The sequence below is a fragment of the Micropterus salmoides genome, unplaced genomic scaffold (genome assembly GCF_014851395.1).
Source record: "Micropterus salmoides isolate LMB-PRFRI ecotype aquatic unplaced genomic scaffold, ASM1485139v1 Ms_hic_scaffold_2, whole genome shotgun sequence".
Classification (NCBI taxonomy): Eukaryota; Metazoa; Chordata; class Actinopteri; order Centrarchiformes; family Centrarchidae; genus Micropterus; species Micropterus salmoides.
This window is the reverse complement of record NW_024041150.1, coordinates 45,324,797-45,341,437: the sequence shown is the minus strand read 5'-3', so window position 1 is coordinate 45,341,437 and position 16,641 is coordinate 45,324,797. Positions and strand designations below refer to the sequence as shown.

At 41.4% G+C, this 16,641-nt stretch overlaps 1 protein-coding gene across 2 annotated transcripts in view; it reads left to right on the top strand.

The window, feature by feature from the left end:
* Window positions 1–16,641, top strand: part of LOC119911718 (titin-like) — a 305,379-nt gene that overhangs the window by 19,437 nt on the left and 269,301 nt on the right. The window lies entirely within an intron of this gene.

Below are 16,641 nucleotides of genomic sequence, written 5' to 3'. Positions count from 1 at the left end.
AGGAGCTGGTCTATATAATGTATAACAAATAGTGACTGGTAAATCACTAAGGTACACTAAGATTTCTTGTTTTACTTTTCTTTTCTTTTTCCTTGCATTTTAAACTCGATTACTTTTTTTTCTTTTGAATTTAAAAAGCATGGACAGTCAAAACTAGTGTTACACTCTGTTACAAAGACTGTTTCTATTTGTCCTACAAAGAATTTCAACAAAGAAAGTGATAGAACGGATGAGTGACTGATTTAAATTTTATTTAAAATACACATTTGAAATTTTATTTGAAATATTTGAAATGTTTGAGATAAAAAGAGAGGACAGAAACTTAAAACAAAGTAGATAATTGCCAAACTAACATTCAATCTAATAAACACATTTTACACCTCATTTCTGTCTTTAACAACTGTAGGAACAAGAAACTTCACTCCAGTTGACTTGCAGGTGCAGGTGATTAGTTTCTAGTAACCGTACAGTAACCACACACCTATGACACAGGTGTTATTTTTAAATGAATGCAGAAGTATTAAACTCTAATAATAGCAACAGTGTGGCTTAGTTAAAAAGCTCAATACATTGACATTGCTATCAGTCTTGCATAGTGTAATGTACCATTAGTAATGATGATAGTAAGAAAGTAAGATTTCTTTCTCCCTGAGAGAGATGAGAAGATATATACCACGCTCATGATACCATACTCTACATATAAAGCTAAAGCCAGGAGACACACGAGATTCTACGGCCTAAACACACAAGATAACGTTTTAATTAGCGACAAGCGATAAGTTTGTCTTGATAGATGATTACTGCCAGCCATTTAGATTTTAACCATTTTCCATGACCATGATATAAATAACAAAGATTTTATAGCCAAAATACAATATCCAACTAGTCATGTGAAACCCAGAAAACTGTAAAATGTTCATACACATTGTTTGGTGGCTTTACGGGAAACACTGATGAGGCAAATGGGAATGCCATAACCCTCACATGACACCCAACAAATCATCAGTAGTGGAAGAGTGGGGGATGGCCGATGTGTTCATTTCTGCAAAGGATAAAAGAATGTGTGATTACTCAACTGATAATGGCAATCACAAATTACATAACATCCACAGAGATTAGTAATTTTAAAGGGGGCTGGACTAGACTAGGGCTGGAAGATTTGACCTAAAATCAAAATCCCAATTAAGTGAACATTTTACCGCGATTACAACTAATGAATGATTATTTAGATTTTTTGCCCTCCTAGTTCATCTACTAGTCACCTCCACATATAATACGTATACTAAAATACTTATCAACAGAGTTCTTGTCAGCATTTCTTTAAAATATTTATTTTCCCTTTACTCCTTTCCAATTAATCTGTTTGGCCACTGTGTTTGAGAAAACCATTGAATGTATATTCCAAGATTGAACAGTAAATAATATTAACAGAATGTTATCTGTGAAAGCTGCTAAAATAAGGATGAAAGAGCACTGAATGCAGATCAGTGGTCAGACAAAATGTAAAAAGTAGTCAAAACACACACAACATTTTATACATTTGACAGTTATGTGTAACGTTACCTGTATCTATATAATCATATGAAAAGGACAACAAAAAAAAGACCTTTGTAAATAAATGTAAGAGACTTATTTTGAGAATATTAAATTCAATGAGTTTTTAAATTATTTTAAGACCCAGTGGGTAACGTTACCCTGCATGACAAATGACCCCAGGAGCTCAGCTCTGCTAATGTTACAGGTTTGCACTGCATTGTGATTTTGGAACGAACCCCAGTGGTAGTAACGTTATGTACAAAGCCTGCAACAAAAAAATGTGAGGCAAATTAAAAAGAACGAGTAATGCTGATTGTACCACTGCCAGCCATCTCAGTGTACTGATATCATGAACCTCATTGTAATTTTTAACTGTAAAATTTGATGAATTACTGAGAACCATCAGCCTCCAGACAAAACAAATAACATTTCTTACAGCTCCTGACAGAAATCTGAGGGTAAACACTTGGTAAGCTTAACATAGCACACTATATCCCTCGGAAAACGCCCCAAATAAATATCCAGAATGAATCAGGAACTGCTCCTCAACCATAATACTGCGGTGTGATTTCATACAAAGTCAATGAAAAGACACGGAGAGAGGAGATTTCCCGCCCATCGACCTTATTTGTCATAATGAATTTACATTTTGATTAATGTCAGATGAAAATTCCAACTTCTTTAGATGGCTTTGATTTTTTAAACACTTAACGTTATAAAGTTATGATAGGTAAGTTATGCTCAACTATAGCTAAGATCAAATCAAAGCCGGAAAAAAATACTTACATTAACTTAACTTTCCCTATTAATCCAGGGCTGAAGAAAAGATTGAACCTAAAAAGGAGACAGGTGCTGTCAGTTGGTGCTGTTGGAAACTAACGTTACAACATTGTTGTAAGTTAACTAACGTTAACGTTAAACAGCATTAATGTTTTATGCTAGCTGCACACAAAGTTGTTTATTAATGCTAGCTAGCTTAGCTATCCGTTCATTCAGTTAATTTAGCTAACCCAGCTAAAAAGCTAACGTTAGCCAATGACTCTTCAACAGTTTTAGCCATTTTAAGAAGTTAAAACCCGGTCAAAACATTCCGATGTGATGATGTTAATGATGTTAACAAGCATTAAAAACAATCACACTAAACTGTTTGACTGTAACATCGTTCAACTTACTGTTATAAACTCTTTCCACAAAGCTTCCAGTCCGAACTGATCCAAAAAAAGAAACAATTCGCGCGCTCGTTCCGACGAGTCCGGGCCAGAACTATTATGATTCCGCCGACTGATGGAGGCTCACGCCCGATCCTGAGTGCACACAGACTACATGCGGGCCGTATCCGGAACGGGGCAGTAAAACGGGCGTGACTGTTACACGGATCTGCCGGTTTGGAGGCGGATTCGGCCCAGAGTCAGCTGCTATCTGATCTCTCATCCAGTAGTACCCAGGGCCGCAACACGCTTTGATCTCGCCGCCACGCGGTCACGTGGTTCATGTATGAATGGGTTTAGGCGGGACGGACACCAGAAGCAGCTATATTTGCACCAATAATCGGTAAATATTAACGCAATAGGTCATTGATTACAGTTATCACTTACATTACATACATATAACAACATTTTTCTGGGGAGACACAAATTTAATCACTTTTTTTGTTTAACTTTGGAGGGAAAAGGGGCCGTTCACGAAACGTAGTACACATTTACAGCAGCAATTTTTCTAGTATTACAGTATGTAATATGTGCAGCAACTTTAGGTAAATATTAACGCATAATGAACACTGATGATTAGTTGACTATACTTACAGTAGTGTATTCTATTTGAGAGGTGATGGAAAGACAGCATAAACAATGTGGTCTGTTGAAATGTAACTGCAGAGATTGTTATGGAGTGAATTAACTATGTACCTAAATACGATCAATAAAATTACCGTTAACTGGGGATTAATTTCAGTATGGCTAATGTAGTAGTAGTCTTTATTTGTAGAGCACTTTTCAAAAACAAGTTACAAAGTGCTTTAACAAGTGTAAAGACAATAATACCCAAGAGACAATAATACAAAAACAATACAAGATAAAAGCATGAAAATATTGAAAAGACTAAAATACATGTTTAAGATAAATATAAAATTAGTAAAATATAATAAAATAAAAGGGATAAAATAAAGTCAAATAAGATCGGGAAAGGCTCTCCTATAAAAGTATGTTTTAAGAAGGGACTTAAAAGAGTTCACTGACTCAGCTGATCTGATTTCCTTGGGCAGGCTGTTCCAGAGCCTCGGGGCCCTGACAGCAAACGCTCTGTCCCCTTTAGTTTTCAGTCGAGACTCTGGAACAGACAACAGACCTCTGCCCGAGGATCTCAAGGTGCGTGCTGGTGTGTATGGGACTAAAAGTTCAGAAATATAACAAGGCGAGAGGCCATGAAGAGCTTTAAAAGTAATCAATAGAATTTTAAAGTCAATTCTAAAACATACTGGGAGCCAGTGTAATGAAGCTAAAATAGGAGTAATGTGGTCATATTTCTTTGTTCTGGTTAAAAGCCTGGCAGCTGAGTTCTGAACAGTCTGGAGTCGATCAATAGATTTTTGGGTTAAACAGGTGAAAAGGCTGTTGCAATAATCCAGGCGTGATGAGATGAAGGCGTGTAAAATGGTCTCGGTGTCCTTAAAAGTTAACATAGATCGAATTTGAGCTATATTTCTAAGTTGATAAAAACATGATTGAACAAGCTTTGTGGTGTGCTGCTCGAAATTTAAATTACTATCAAACCAAACACCAAGATTCTTTGCAACAGGCTTAATGTGATTTACTAGGGAACCAGCAGATGGCAGTATTTGTTTTGCCATCTGCTGGGACCCAATGACCAGGATTTCTGTTTTGTCTGAGTTCAGTTGGAGAAAATTATTTGACATCCATTTTTTAACTTCACAAAGGCAGTTGTTAAGTGAACTCAGCATTCCAGGGTCTGTGGATCTGACGGGCAAGTATATTTGTGTGTCATCAGCATAAATATGAAATGAAGAAATGCCGTGTTTATGGATAATATGTCCAAGGGGAAGCAGATACAAGGAAAGGAAAATGGGTCCTAAGACCGACCCCTGAGGCACACCATATTTAACTGGACAGAACGAAGAGATATAGTTGTTTACAGACACGCAAAACTTCCTATTTGACAGGTAGGATGAAAACCATTCTAGGGCAGTACCAGAGATCCCCACCCAGTGCCTCAGTCTGTCTAACATGATGTTGTGATCAATGGTGTCAAAAGCAGCGCTAAGGTCCAGGAGTACTAGGACAGAGCAAGGAGGGGTTGGGTTTACCAGCTGATCCACAGTCTTAAACAGAAACCTGGGATTGTGTTTATGTGTAGTAATGAGTTCAGAAAAATAGTGTGTTCTCGCATCCTTAACCATGTTATTATTTAATATAACATGGTTGGGGTATGGGGTATAATATTTAATTAATAAATCCTTCAGACTGAGGTAATGGACTTGGAGACTGGATTTTTTCCATCTGCGCTCTGCTTTCCTGCATTCCCTTTTTAGGCTGCGAATGCTGTCATTTATCCAGGGTTGCTTACTAGCTTTAGACGTAGGCCTAACCTTTAGAGGAGCAGTAATATTTAGTGAAGACAAGCAGATATGATTGAAGTCATCGACCAGATTGTTGGTGTTGGAATCAGACAGGTGTTGGCTTTGGCTCTGAAAGAATGCGCAAAACTTTGAAACACTTTGTTCATTAAAGAAGCGACAACACACAGAGCTTAGTGAGGCGGCATGAGTAACAGGAGAATCGCAGTTAAAAACAATACATCTGTGGTCAGATATGGTCATGTCCACTAATTCCACAGAGGAGACGCTGACACCCAGGGTAAAATCCAATTCCAGTGTATGACCACGGTTATGTGTATGCCCTTTGACATGTTGTTTGAAGTTAAAAGAAGTGGCCATATTTAAAAAGTCAGTTGCATTAACATTGGTGGGGTCATCAACATGAATAAATTATAACAAATATGACAGGTTGAGACCTCCAACTTTAAGAGTGAGAACTTCAAAGGAGTTAAATTCATCACAGCGTACTTGATGACATTTTAAATTTTCCTATACACGCTCACTAGCCCACCACCACGACCACTGACCCTCGGTTGAATAAAACAATCATATTGAGGCGGACACACTTCAGCTAGCTGGCTATAGTCATTCATCTGCAACCAGGATTCAGTTAAAAACATAAAATCTAGATTTGCAGACAAGATAAAATCCTTTAAGATAAAAGTCTTACTTGACAGAGATCTCACATTGAAGAGAGCCATTTTAAATGAGTTTGTTCTGGGTGCTGGAGTTGTTGCAGTTGTCCTAATCTTTAAGAGATTACTAATATTTCTATGTGGGATGTGCACATTTCGGTTTACTGGTCTATGCGTGATGATGACAGGAATAGAAGTCTGTGGAACAGCGCTGGGAGCAGACGGCTTTACATGCCAGCAGGTGGAGACAGTTGTTTGTGGTAGTGAGGCAGAGATCTGTTCAATTCAATTTTATTTATATAGCGCCACATCACAACAACAGTTATCTCACAACGCTTTTCATAAAAGAGCAGGTCTAGACCGTACTCTTTGATGCTATTTACAGAAGCCCAACAGTTCCCACCAAGAGCAGCACTAGCAGACAGAGGCAACAGAGGCAAGGAAAAACTTCCTTTTCAGAGGCAGAAACCTCGAGCAGAACCATGGCTCAGGGTGGGCGGCCATCTGCCTCGACTGGTTGGGGTGAGAGAGAGAGAGAGAGAGAGCAGGAGAGGAACAGAGAGAGCAGGAGAGAGGAACAGAGAGAGCAGGAGAGGAGGGAGGCAGCCTACACAATATACACACAGAGGTACAGACAGTAAAGGTGATGTTGCTATAGACTAAATGAAAAATGGTACAGATATTTATAGTAGTGTTGTGGTAACAATCGTAATGTTAATGATTATAATAACAATAATAACAATAAGACTAGTAACAATAGTCGTTGCAGCAGAGGGTGTCGAGCAGGAACACGGGGGCAGCAGGTGACCCGCAACCACAGATCCAGACTCCACAGCTCCAGAGCCAGAAAACCTGCAGGAAGTGATAGGAGGAGAGAGGAGAGGGACGAGAAAGCACAAGACTACCGGAAAGGGGAGAAGTTGTGTTAGTAACATGCAATAATGGGATGAGGTTGCATACAGAGGGAGAGAAAGTAGAGGAGAGAGGAGCTCAGTGCATCATAGGAAATCCCCCGGCAGTCTAGGCCTATAGCAGCATAACTAAGGGATGGTTCAGGACTCACCTGAGCCAGCCCTAACTATAAGCTTTATCAAAGAGGAAAGTCTTAAGCCTACCCTTAAATGTGGAGATGGTGTCTGCCTCCTGAACCCAAACTGGAACCTGGTTCCACAGGAGAGGAGCTTGATAGCTGAACGCTCTGGCTCCAAGTCTACTTTTGGAGACTCTAGGAACCACAAGTAACCCTGCATTCTGGGAGCGCAATGCTCTGGTGGGGTAGTAAGGTTCTATGAGCTCTTTAAGATAAGATGGTGCCTGACCATTAAGAGCTTTGTAGGTAAGAAAAATGATTTTAAATTATATTCTGGATTTTACTGGAAGCCAATGCAAAGAAGCTAAAACAGGAGAAATGTGATCTCTTTTCCTGGTTCCTGTCAGAACACGTGCTGCAGCATTCTGGATCAGCTGAAGAGTCTTAACGGACTTTTTCGAGCAGCCTGATAATAAGGAATTGCAGTAATCCAGCCTAGAAGTAACAAATGCATGGAGTAGTTTTTCTGCATCATTTTTAGACAGGATGTTCCTGATTTTCGCAATATTACGTAGGTGAAAAAAGGCGGTCCTTGAAATTTGCTTAATGTGAGACTTAAACGACATGTCCTGATCAAAGATAACTCCAAGATTCCTCACAGTGGTGCTGGAGGCCAGGGCGATGCCATCCAGGGAAACTATATCTTTAGATAATGGCTCAACACAGAAGGGCCAACTCCTCAGGTCAAGACTCTGCAGTCTACTTACATTTGAAGGACAGAGGACACTCGTTTGAGGACCACCAGGTGCACATTTTAGACAGAGAAGATGGATGGTTTGAAAGAGGTGTCAAGGAAGCATCTACACCAGGGTTGAGAAGCCGTCATTGAACAGAGGAGGGGGTCTACGCCACCACTTATCCCCCACTTACAATGCTGTCCTTTCATCACTTCCCAGGAAACTCAACAAACGTAACCTATTGGCCTCAGGTGAAGATACCAACAATGGTCGTTCAGTCTTGGCCACGGGTAGTCTTAACGACTGTAACGACTGTCGTCACAGCAACAAGGAACACTAACGAACCAGCGGTATCGATGACCCGGGATAACAACCCCACTGAGGTTAAATAGCTGAGTTTCCCTGCCAGTCATTCAGAACTGAAGAAGTCCTTTGGGTGAGGGACGAAACGTCTTCCAGTATCTTCAACCAAGTCCAGTTGCCCTTGATTTTAACCTTCGTTGGATAACTATGACCTGGATGACTGAGAATCTTCATAGACAAGGTTAGATATAGGTCTATAGTTGGTTAAAACATCCGGATCAAGTCTGGGCTTTTTCAGAAGAGGTTTAATTACAGCTACTTTAAAGTACTGTGGTACATAGCCTGTTGATAAAGATAGATTGATCATATCTAGTATAGAGGTGCTGACTAAGGGTAAAACATCTTTAAGCAACCTAGTCAGGATAGGGTCTAAGAGGCAGGTTGATGGTTTAGATGAAGAAATTATTGAAGTTAGTTGGTAAAGATTGAGTGAAGCAAAACAGTCTAAACATGTATCTGGTTCTACAGCTGTTTCTAAGGTTCCTGAGTTAAGAGATAAGTCGGTGCCAGTTGAGGGCAGGTCTTGGTGAATTTTGTCTCCAATAGCTAGAATTTTATCATTAAAGAAGCTCATGAAGTCGTAACTACTGAGAGTTATGGGAATACTTGGCTCAATAGAGCTGTGACTCTCTGTCAGCCTGGCTACAGTGCTGAAAAGAAACTTGGGGTTGTTCCTATTTTCCTCTATTAATGACGAGTAGTATGCTGCTCTGGCATTACGGAGGGCCTTCCTATAAGTTTTAAGACTATCTTGCCAAATTAAAAAGAGAATTTTCCACTTTGGTGGAACGCCAATTCCTCTCAAATTTTCCGCGATATTTGCTTTAATTTGTGAGTTTCAGTATTATACCATGGAGCTAACCGTCTTTGTTTAAGTATTTTCTTTTTTAGAGGGGCTACAGAGTCCAGTGTCATTCACAGCGAGCCTGCAGCACTATCAACAAGATGATCGATTTGGGAGGGACTGAAACTAGCATAGAAGTACTCTGTTACTTTGTGACTAGATAATGTATTTAGAGCTGATGGAATCGCATCCTTAAATTTGGCTACAGCACTATCAGACAGACATCTTGTATAGAAATTTTTGCCCAATGGCGAGTAGTTCAGCAATACAAACTCAAAAGTTATTAAACAGTGGTCGGATAAAGAGGGATTCTGTGGGAACACCACTAAATGTTCAATTTCAATACCATACACCAAAACAAGGTCGAGTGTGTGGTTAAAACAGTGAGTCGGTTCATGAACACTCTGAGAGAAGCCAATGGAATCTAACAGAGAGATAAACGCAGTACTGAAGCTGTCATTCTCAACGTCCACATGAATATTAAAATCCCCTACCATAATAACTTTGTCCGTTTTAAGGACTAAAGTTGACAAAAACTCTGCAAATTCAGATAAGAATTCAGAATACGGGCCAGGTGCTCGGTACACTATAACAAAAAGAATTGGTTGCAGTGATTTCCAACTTGGGTGCGAAAGACTAAGAACAAGACTTTCAAATGAGTTATAGTTTGGTTTAGGTTTAGAGCTGATTAATAGGCTAGAGTCGAAGATAGCTGCAACTCCACCTCCTTGGCCTGTGCCTCGAGGAAGGTGAGTATTAATATGACTGGGAGGGGTGGATTCATTTAGGCTAACATATTCTCCATCACCCAGCCAGGTTTCAGTAAGACAAAATAAATCAATATCATAATCTGATATTAGTTCATTTACTAGTACACCTTTAGAAGAGAGAGATCTGATGTTTAAGAGTCCACATTTAACTCTCCTATTCATTTGCACTATTGCTCTTGTGGTTTTAATTTTTATGAGGTTTTTATGCACAGCTCCTCTTCTGTTTACCTTTTTAAATAATTTCAATGGTCGGGGGACAGACACCGTCACTATAGGATTTTCACTAAGTAACTCCTGAAATGGAGGAGCAGAGAAGTGTGTTAGACTGCGACTCTGCGTAGGGTTTTGGGTGGGTAACTGCTGAAAAAGAAGGGCAGAGAAGTGTGTTAAACTGCGACTCTGCCTCCTGGTCTCAACTCTGGGTTGTCATGGATAATAAACTTGGCCAGATTTCTAGAAATGAGAGCTGCTCCTTCCCAAGTGGGATGGATGCCGTCTCTCTGGATCAGACCAGGTCTTCCCCAGAAAGTCTGCCAATGATCAACAAAGCCCACATCATTTGCTGGACACCACCTCGACAACCAGCGGCGGAATGACGACATGCGGCTATACATGTCATCACTGGTCAGATTTGGCAGGGGTCCAGAGAAAACTACGGTGTCCGATATTGTTTTTGCATATGTACACACCGACTCAACATTAATCTTAGTGACCTCCGATAGGCGTAACCGGGAGTCATTACCGCCGACGTGAATAACAATCTTACTGTATTTACGTTTATCCTTAGCCAGCAGTTTCAAATAAGACTCAATGTCGCCAGCTCTGGCCCCAGGGATGCACTTAACTATGGCCGCTGGCTTCGCTAACTTCATGTTTCTCAAAATTGAGCTGCCAATGATCAGAGTTGGTTTCTCAGCGAGTGCGTCGCTGAGTGGGGAAAATCTGTTAGAAACGTGAACAGGTTGATGGTGCCCCGTGGACTTTGAATGCTTATGACTGTTCCTCCTTCGGACCTTCACCCAGCCCCCCCCTTTACTGGCTGCACAGGGGATGCCGGAGGACGGCTACCAGAGGCTAACTCAGGCCGTTCTGCACCGACTACCGGGGACTGGCTAGCTACAGTAGCTAAAGACTGATCTACCAAGGTGCGGAGCCGGACTTCTAAATCACTGAGCCTTGCCTCCATGTCTATAAATAAACTGTTTGTTAAAATAAATAAAGTGTTTAGCGGACAGTTGGCCGCTGTGATCTAACAAATGTAACTGTTATTTAGCGAGAGCAGCACAACACCGTACCAACACACAAGCACCGGAAACGGAAATGAGTCGACACGCTTACCGCAATACGTCAGCAGTACGTCCACGATCTCATTCCTGATCGCACAACGCTGAGCCGTATGTTCTCCGATGTTCAGTGAGCGGTGGTGCGTCCAGGTGTGCTGCATGAATGATTAATCATTCATGTAAGTCATGTATGGACCGCACCACATGCTGTATGTGCACAGCTAACATTTCTGAGCCCCATTTGTTTGGGTGAAGTCCGTCTGTCTTAAAAAGAGACATTCTTTGCCAGAAAATATTAAAATAATCCACATAACACACACGGTGAGCCCTGCAGGACTGGAGCCAGTAGTGGAGGCCAAGGAGTCTACTGAAGCGGCCAGCACCGCGACCAACTGTGGGAATGGGACCAGAGATAAAAACGGACTTTCCACACTGCTTTAAAAAGTTAAAAAGACGGTTAAAATCTGATTTCATCGTCATTTGTTCCGACATAGACTATCACTCTTGTGATGGAGGACGGAAGCGATGGCATCAGGTCCTGGAGTTTATTTAAAATGTCAGTCGTGGTGGCACCGGGGAAGCAGTGAGTGGTAGCGTTAAAGAAACGGATGTTTCTGGTTATGGAGTCAACAATTATTTGTGTGGTTGGGGAGAAAAGAGGACAAGGAGATGCCGGTTGTGGGGTTCCAGAGCAGGACTGAGCAGAATCTGCTTCAACACTGCGTGCGGTCTAAGGATGGAGTGTGTGAGCTGCCGAGTGTTGTGTTGGAGTAGCAGTAACAGACCTGAGAGAAGGGCTACCCGACGGTGCAGGGTAGAGACAGCGCAGTCTCCTTCAGGATCCTACGTCGGGAAGTGGAGGTTTTTGACCGGGATGACGGCCGCCGATCAGGCCAGCAGCATACAGGCGGCCCATCGCGAGAGATGTAGCCGGTGAAGGAGATGTAGCCGGTGAAGGAGATGTAGCCGGTGAAGGAGATGTAGCCGGTGAAGGAGATGTAGCCAGTGAAGGAGATGTAACAGTGTCGGCAGGCACTGTCCGCCGAAAGAGATCCGTATCAGGGAGACCCGAAGCCGCAGTGAAGAAACAAGTGAAGAAGCAGTATTTTGGGTAGTTACTGATAGAATGAAATACAAGCAGCTGAAATGAGTTTACTCTGTAGGGTGTCTGGGCTCAGCCTGAGAGATGAGGGTGAGGAGCTGAGGGCCAGAGTAGAGCTGCTTCCTTCATAATAATAATAATAATAACACAATTTATTTCTTCAATATAACATTATTGGATGTTAAAAGCTAGTCTAAAAAGGTGGATTTTGATAAGTGATTTGAAAGAGTCCATGTCGCTGCAATCTCGGATGTGTATGGGTAAGGAGTTCCGTAGGGAGGGGGCTGCAATGGTGAAAGCTCTGTCGCCCCAGGTCTACGGTGCTTGGTCCTGATTTGGTTGGTTGCGGGAGGGATGGTGGTGGTGGAGCAGGTCTGTGAGGTAGGAAGGGACCTTATATGTGTGAGGAGGAGGATTTTGTACTCAATGCATTGGGGAACAGCGAGCCAGTGAAGATTCTGGAGGACAGGGGTGATGTGTTCACGGGTGTGTGTGTGGGTGAGGAGGCAGGCAGCAGAGTTGTGGATATATTGAAATTTATTTAGGGCTTTGGCAGGTGAACCATAGAAGATGCTATTGCAGTAGTAAATTCTGGATGTAATGAAGGCGTGGATCAGGTTTTGGCAGCAGAAAAGGTGAGCGAGATGGGCAATGTTTTTGAGGTGAAAGAAGGCAGTCCTGGTGACATGGTTGATGTTCAAAAGTGAGGTTGCTGTCAAAGATGACTCCAAAGTTGCGGATGTGTGGGGATGGAGACAGGGTGGGGTTGTTGATGGAAAGGCTGAAGTTGTTGGTGTTTTTTGTGAGTGATTTGGGGCCGATGATGATCATGTCAGATTTATTGTAATTGAGCTGTAAGAAGTTGGTTTGCATCCAGGTTTGTATGTCGGTGAGGCATCTGGTCAGAGTTGCAGAGGTAACTGTGGTGATGGATTTGGTGGAGATGTAGATCTGGACATCATCAGCGTAGCAGTGGAAGTGGAGACCATCTCTACGTATGATGTTACTGAGTGGCAGGATGTAAATAATGAACAGGAGAGGACCAAGCACCGAACCTTGGGGGATGCCTTGTGACCAAGGAGCAGTGGAGGAGGTGCAGTTATTGATATTGATGAACTGTTTATTGATGAACTGGGTTTGAATTTGCCAGGAAGGGGAGATTGGAGATGGGTCGGAAATTGGACATGATGTCCGGGTTGAGACCAGGTTTCTTGAGGATGGGGATGACAGCTGCAACTTTGAGTGTTGTGGGGACCTGATCCAGATGTGAGGGAGGAATTAATGATTTTGATGATGAGTGAGGTGATGGATGGAAGGCAGGTCTTGATTAGGGATGATGGTATGGGGTCTAAGCTGCAGGTGGAGTTTTTGTGGTGAATTGTGACAGTTCTAAAGGAGACAGAGGTGAGAAACAAGACAGTGACGGAGAGTGTGCTGCACTTTTGGGGTGGAAAATGGGGATATTAATGTCCATTATGATTGTAAGATGGTCAGAGGTTAATGCTAGAAATATGATTTAATGTGAGACCAGTGGAGCAGACCTCATCTGCTCCTTTCAATATGAAAGGTGGTTCAGGTATCTGATCAGGATCCTCCTGGGTGTTTTTCTGTAGAGGTTGCATCATTTATGTTGCATCATTTTGCAGCAGAAGTCCAGATGGTAAATGTAAAACAGGACTCACACTGATAATTAAACATCAGATATGAGCCACTCATTACTGACTCCTGCAGGACATCTGTGTCACTGCAACAACAACAGAAGTAAGAGAGAAACTCAGGAAAGTTTCATCTAAAGTGAAATCTTCATCACACAGATATTTACAGAGTGGAGAGAAACTCCACTGAGGAACTTTACATCCTTGTTTCTAATGAATCTGTCTCTCAGTGATCTCAGATTAGACCTCCTTCATGTTCAGCCTGCAGCGCTGTCACACTTCCTGCATGTGATTAAACTCTTTGTGTAGGGCCCCATGTCTCCTGATGATCTGTTGAGTGTGTGAAGAAAAAAAAACTATATCTTAAATGAAGGAGAGAAACCCACACAGTCACTACCCCACAAAGAGGAAGGAGGAGAGTTTAACTGGACTGACTGAGTGGTGGTGCAATGGGACGGACGTCTTTTCTGCTCTGTAAGTACAATCTGACAAAACTGAAATAACTGTAAACTGTTATTGTTCACCCGTAGATTGACTTTATTGATCACCACAGGGAAAAAGTAATTTTTTATCTTTCTTTATTCAACCTGAACCAGACAGACATTTAACATCCACATGGTGCATTCATTTAGGACTAGAAGATTTTGGAGTATTTATGGAGCAGGAAGTTTTTCAGTTCTCTGTCTGGTCTGGCTTTATGTTAAATGTCTGGTTTCTCTTCAGTGCTGATCTCTCTGCTGAACTGCAGGACCAGCAGAGGTGAGTGAACTCTGACACTCAAAGCTGTTCGCATAACGCTTTCTGGTAAAAAGTCATATAAAATGTTGTTCTTTAAAGAGATTGAACACAAAAAGACACTAACACATACTGAGAATGTTTTAACATTTACTAACTAAATGAACATTTACACTATTCAGAAACAGACTTAAGTAAAACTAACAAGACAACAGTCTCTAAAAACCAGCCTGTTCTGATGCGTCGTATATACACTTTGAGAAAACCATGGCTATTGTACACAAAGCCCCTGGGGGCGTCATAACCGTCACAGAAGTTAGTGAGAAGTGAATATATCAGTGAATATATGCATGTCGACTGGCTCCTTTGTGTTGCAACGCTATTGCAAACTGCAGCGTATCATACACACGCAAAATCGCCGTTTTGTGTACAATAGCCACGTTTTTTCCCAAGCGTGTATATATGACACCTGAGATGAGATCAGGTTGCTAAAAACAAGTTACCAGGATGTAAGGTCAGTCAGATCTGAGATTTGAGCCTTCAGTTATGAAATAAATCAAATTCACAGAAGACTAAAAGAACTTAATTGGTATATAGTGTTTATTTGACAAAAGGAATTTGTCCCTTCCTGTATGTTGAAGTGAAGCTCCAACAATCCAATTAGTTTCATTAAATGCTTAAAAATGGAAAAACTCAAAGGTCACCACACCTCTAGTTTCCTTTTTCCACATGTTGGATAAATTGCATTCATTTTATTCCTGGTAACACTGCCACTTAATCACCAAAGCCGCAGTCTCCCAGAAGTCTCTCGCAGGCAGTCTCAGGCTGTCTGAGAAAAGAGCACCAAGCTGTGATGCATTTATGGTCAAACAGGTCAAAGACTATTAACTATTACACCTGTGATAAAAACATGCAGGGAACTGTGGTGGAAATTATATTCCTGGTGAGAGGTTGAGCAAATAATTGAGTTACAATGAACCGTTGTCTTTGAAGAATTTATTTAACAAAAGAGAATAAACAGAGAAGTACTACGTCACTAACATCTGGCCCTGAGCAAAGGGCTGCATGATCATTTACACAGTCTGGGTTTCTATGTTTTGGAGAACAAAAGATCTTTGACTGGTCCCAGTCAAGGAAGGAGAAGAGCAGCTAGCGAGGAAAACAATCAACAACCCCACATCCCTGACCTAAACCCCACACATGTGGACAGACTGGAATAACAAGAACAATAATAAAGATGGAACAGGTTAAAGATTTAAAACAATATATAAAACAGAATAAAAGGAGAAAAATAGCACTCCTGTAAGTACTTGTGTAAAGGATTATAAGTAAATAATAAAACAATTTTCTGCTCTTATAGGAAGTATTTAACCTTTTAGATTTCACTCAAAGACAACTTATTTTCCAGCATGTAGGGCAGCCCTATATGTCTGCATTCCACTTTCTTGACTGGAAGGGCACCTTAAATTTAAAAATACATGACATAAATAACTCAATTTAACAAATAAAAATCACATCCAAAAATATAGTGAATCTTCATAATGCAGCAGGTGCAAAATTTGAATCTTCAGTCAGTCATCATCAATTCCTCCCTTAATTCTGTCCAACAATATAAATGAAATAAATGATTGTATTTCCATTATTGTTGTTTTTAATAATTAACAAATGGTTAAAAAACTATTTCTCTTTCTGGGCTGGTTGGAAATAATTAATGACAATAAAAGACTGGTCCTTTTCCCTGAGCTAATTACTTCAAGCCAACTGTGCTGTTGAAAAATACTGTTGCCCAGTGTGTCAGAAACCACATGGTGCTGATTAGTTTAGCATATCCTGTCGTTCCCAACAAAGTGTCAAGATTTTACTGTGAGACATTTGGTCATTTCACCAAAAATGTAACGTATCCCCTCCAGCCTCTCTGACTGTGAGTCCCAGCAGCTCTCAGCTGTTTGAAGGAGAGTTTGTCTCTCTGAGCTGTGAGGAGGACGACAGCTCTGCTGGATGGACGCTGAGGAGGAACACAACCAGAGGATCCAGGACTCTGTGAAGCTGGCTGGGGAACATCAGCTGGTTCTTCCTGTAACATCAGCTACATCGCCCCATTGGACAGTGGAGTTTACTGGTGTGAGTCCAGAGAGGGAGCAACCAGTAACACCATCAACATCACTGTCACTGGTAAGATCAGACTGTGGAGTTAGTGTTGATGAAGCTGTGTGTAAATGATGAAATGCTGTAGTTTGTCTCTGTGTTGAGGTGGACCAGTGATCCTGCAGAGTCCTGTCCTCCCTGTGATGGAGGGACATGATGTCACTCTGCACTGTAAAACAAAGACCCCTCCCTCCAA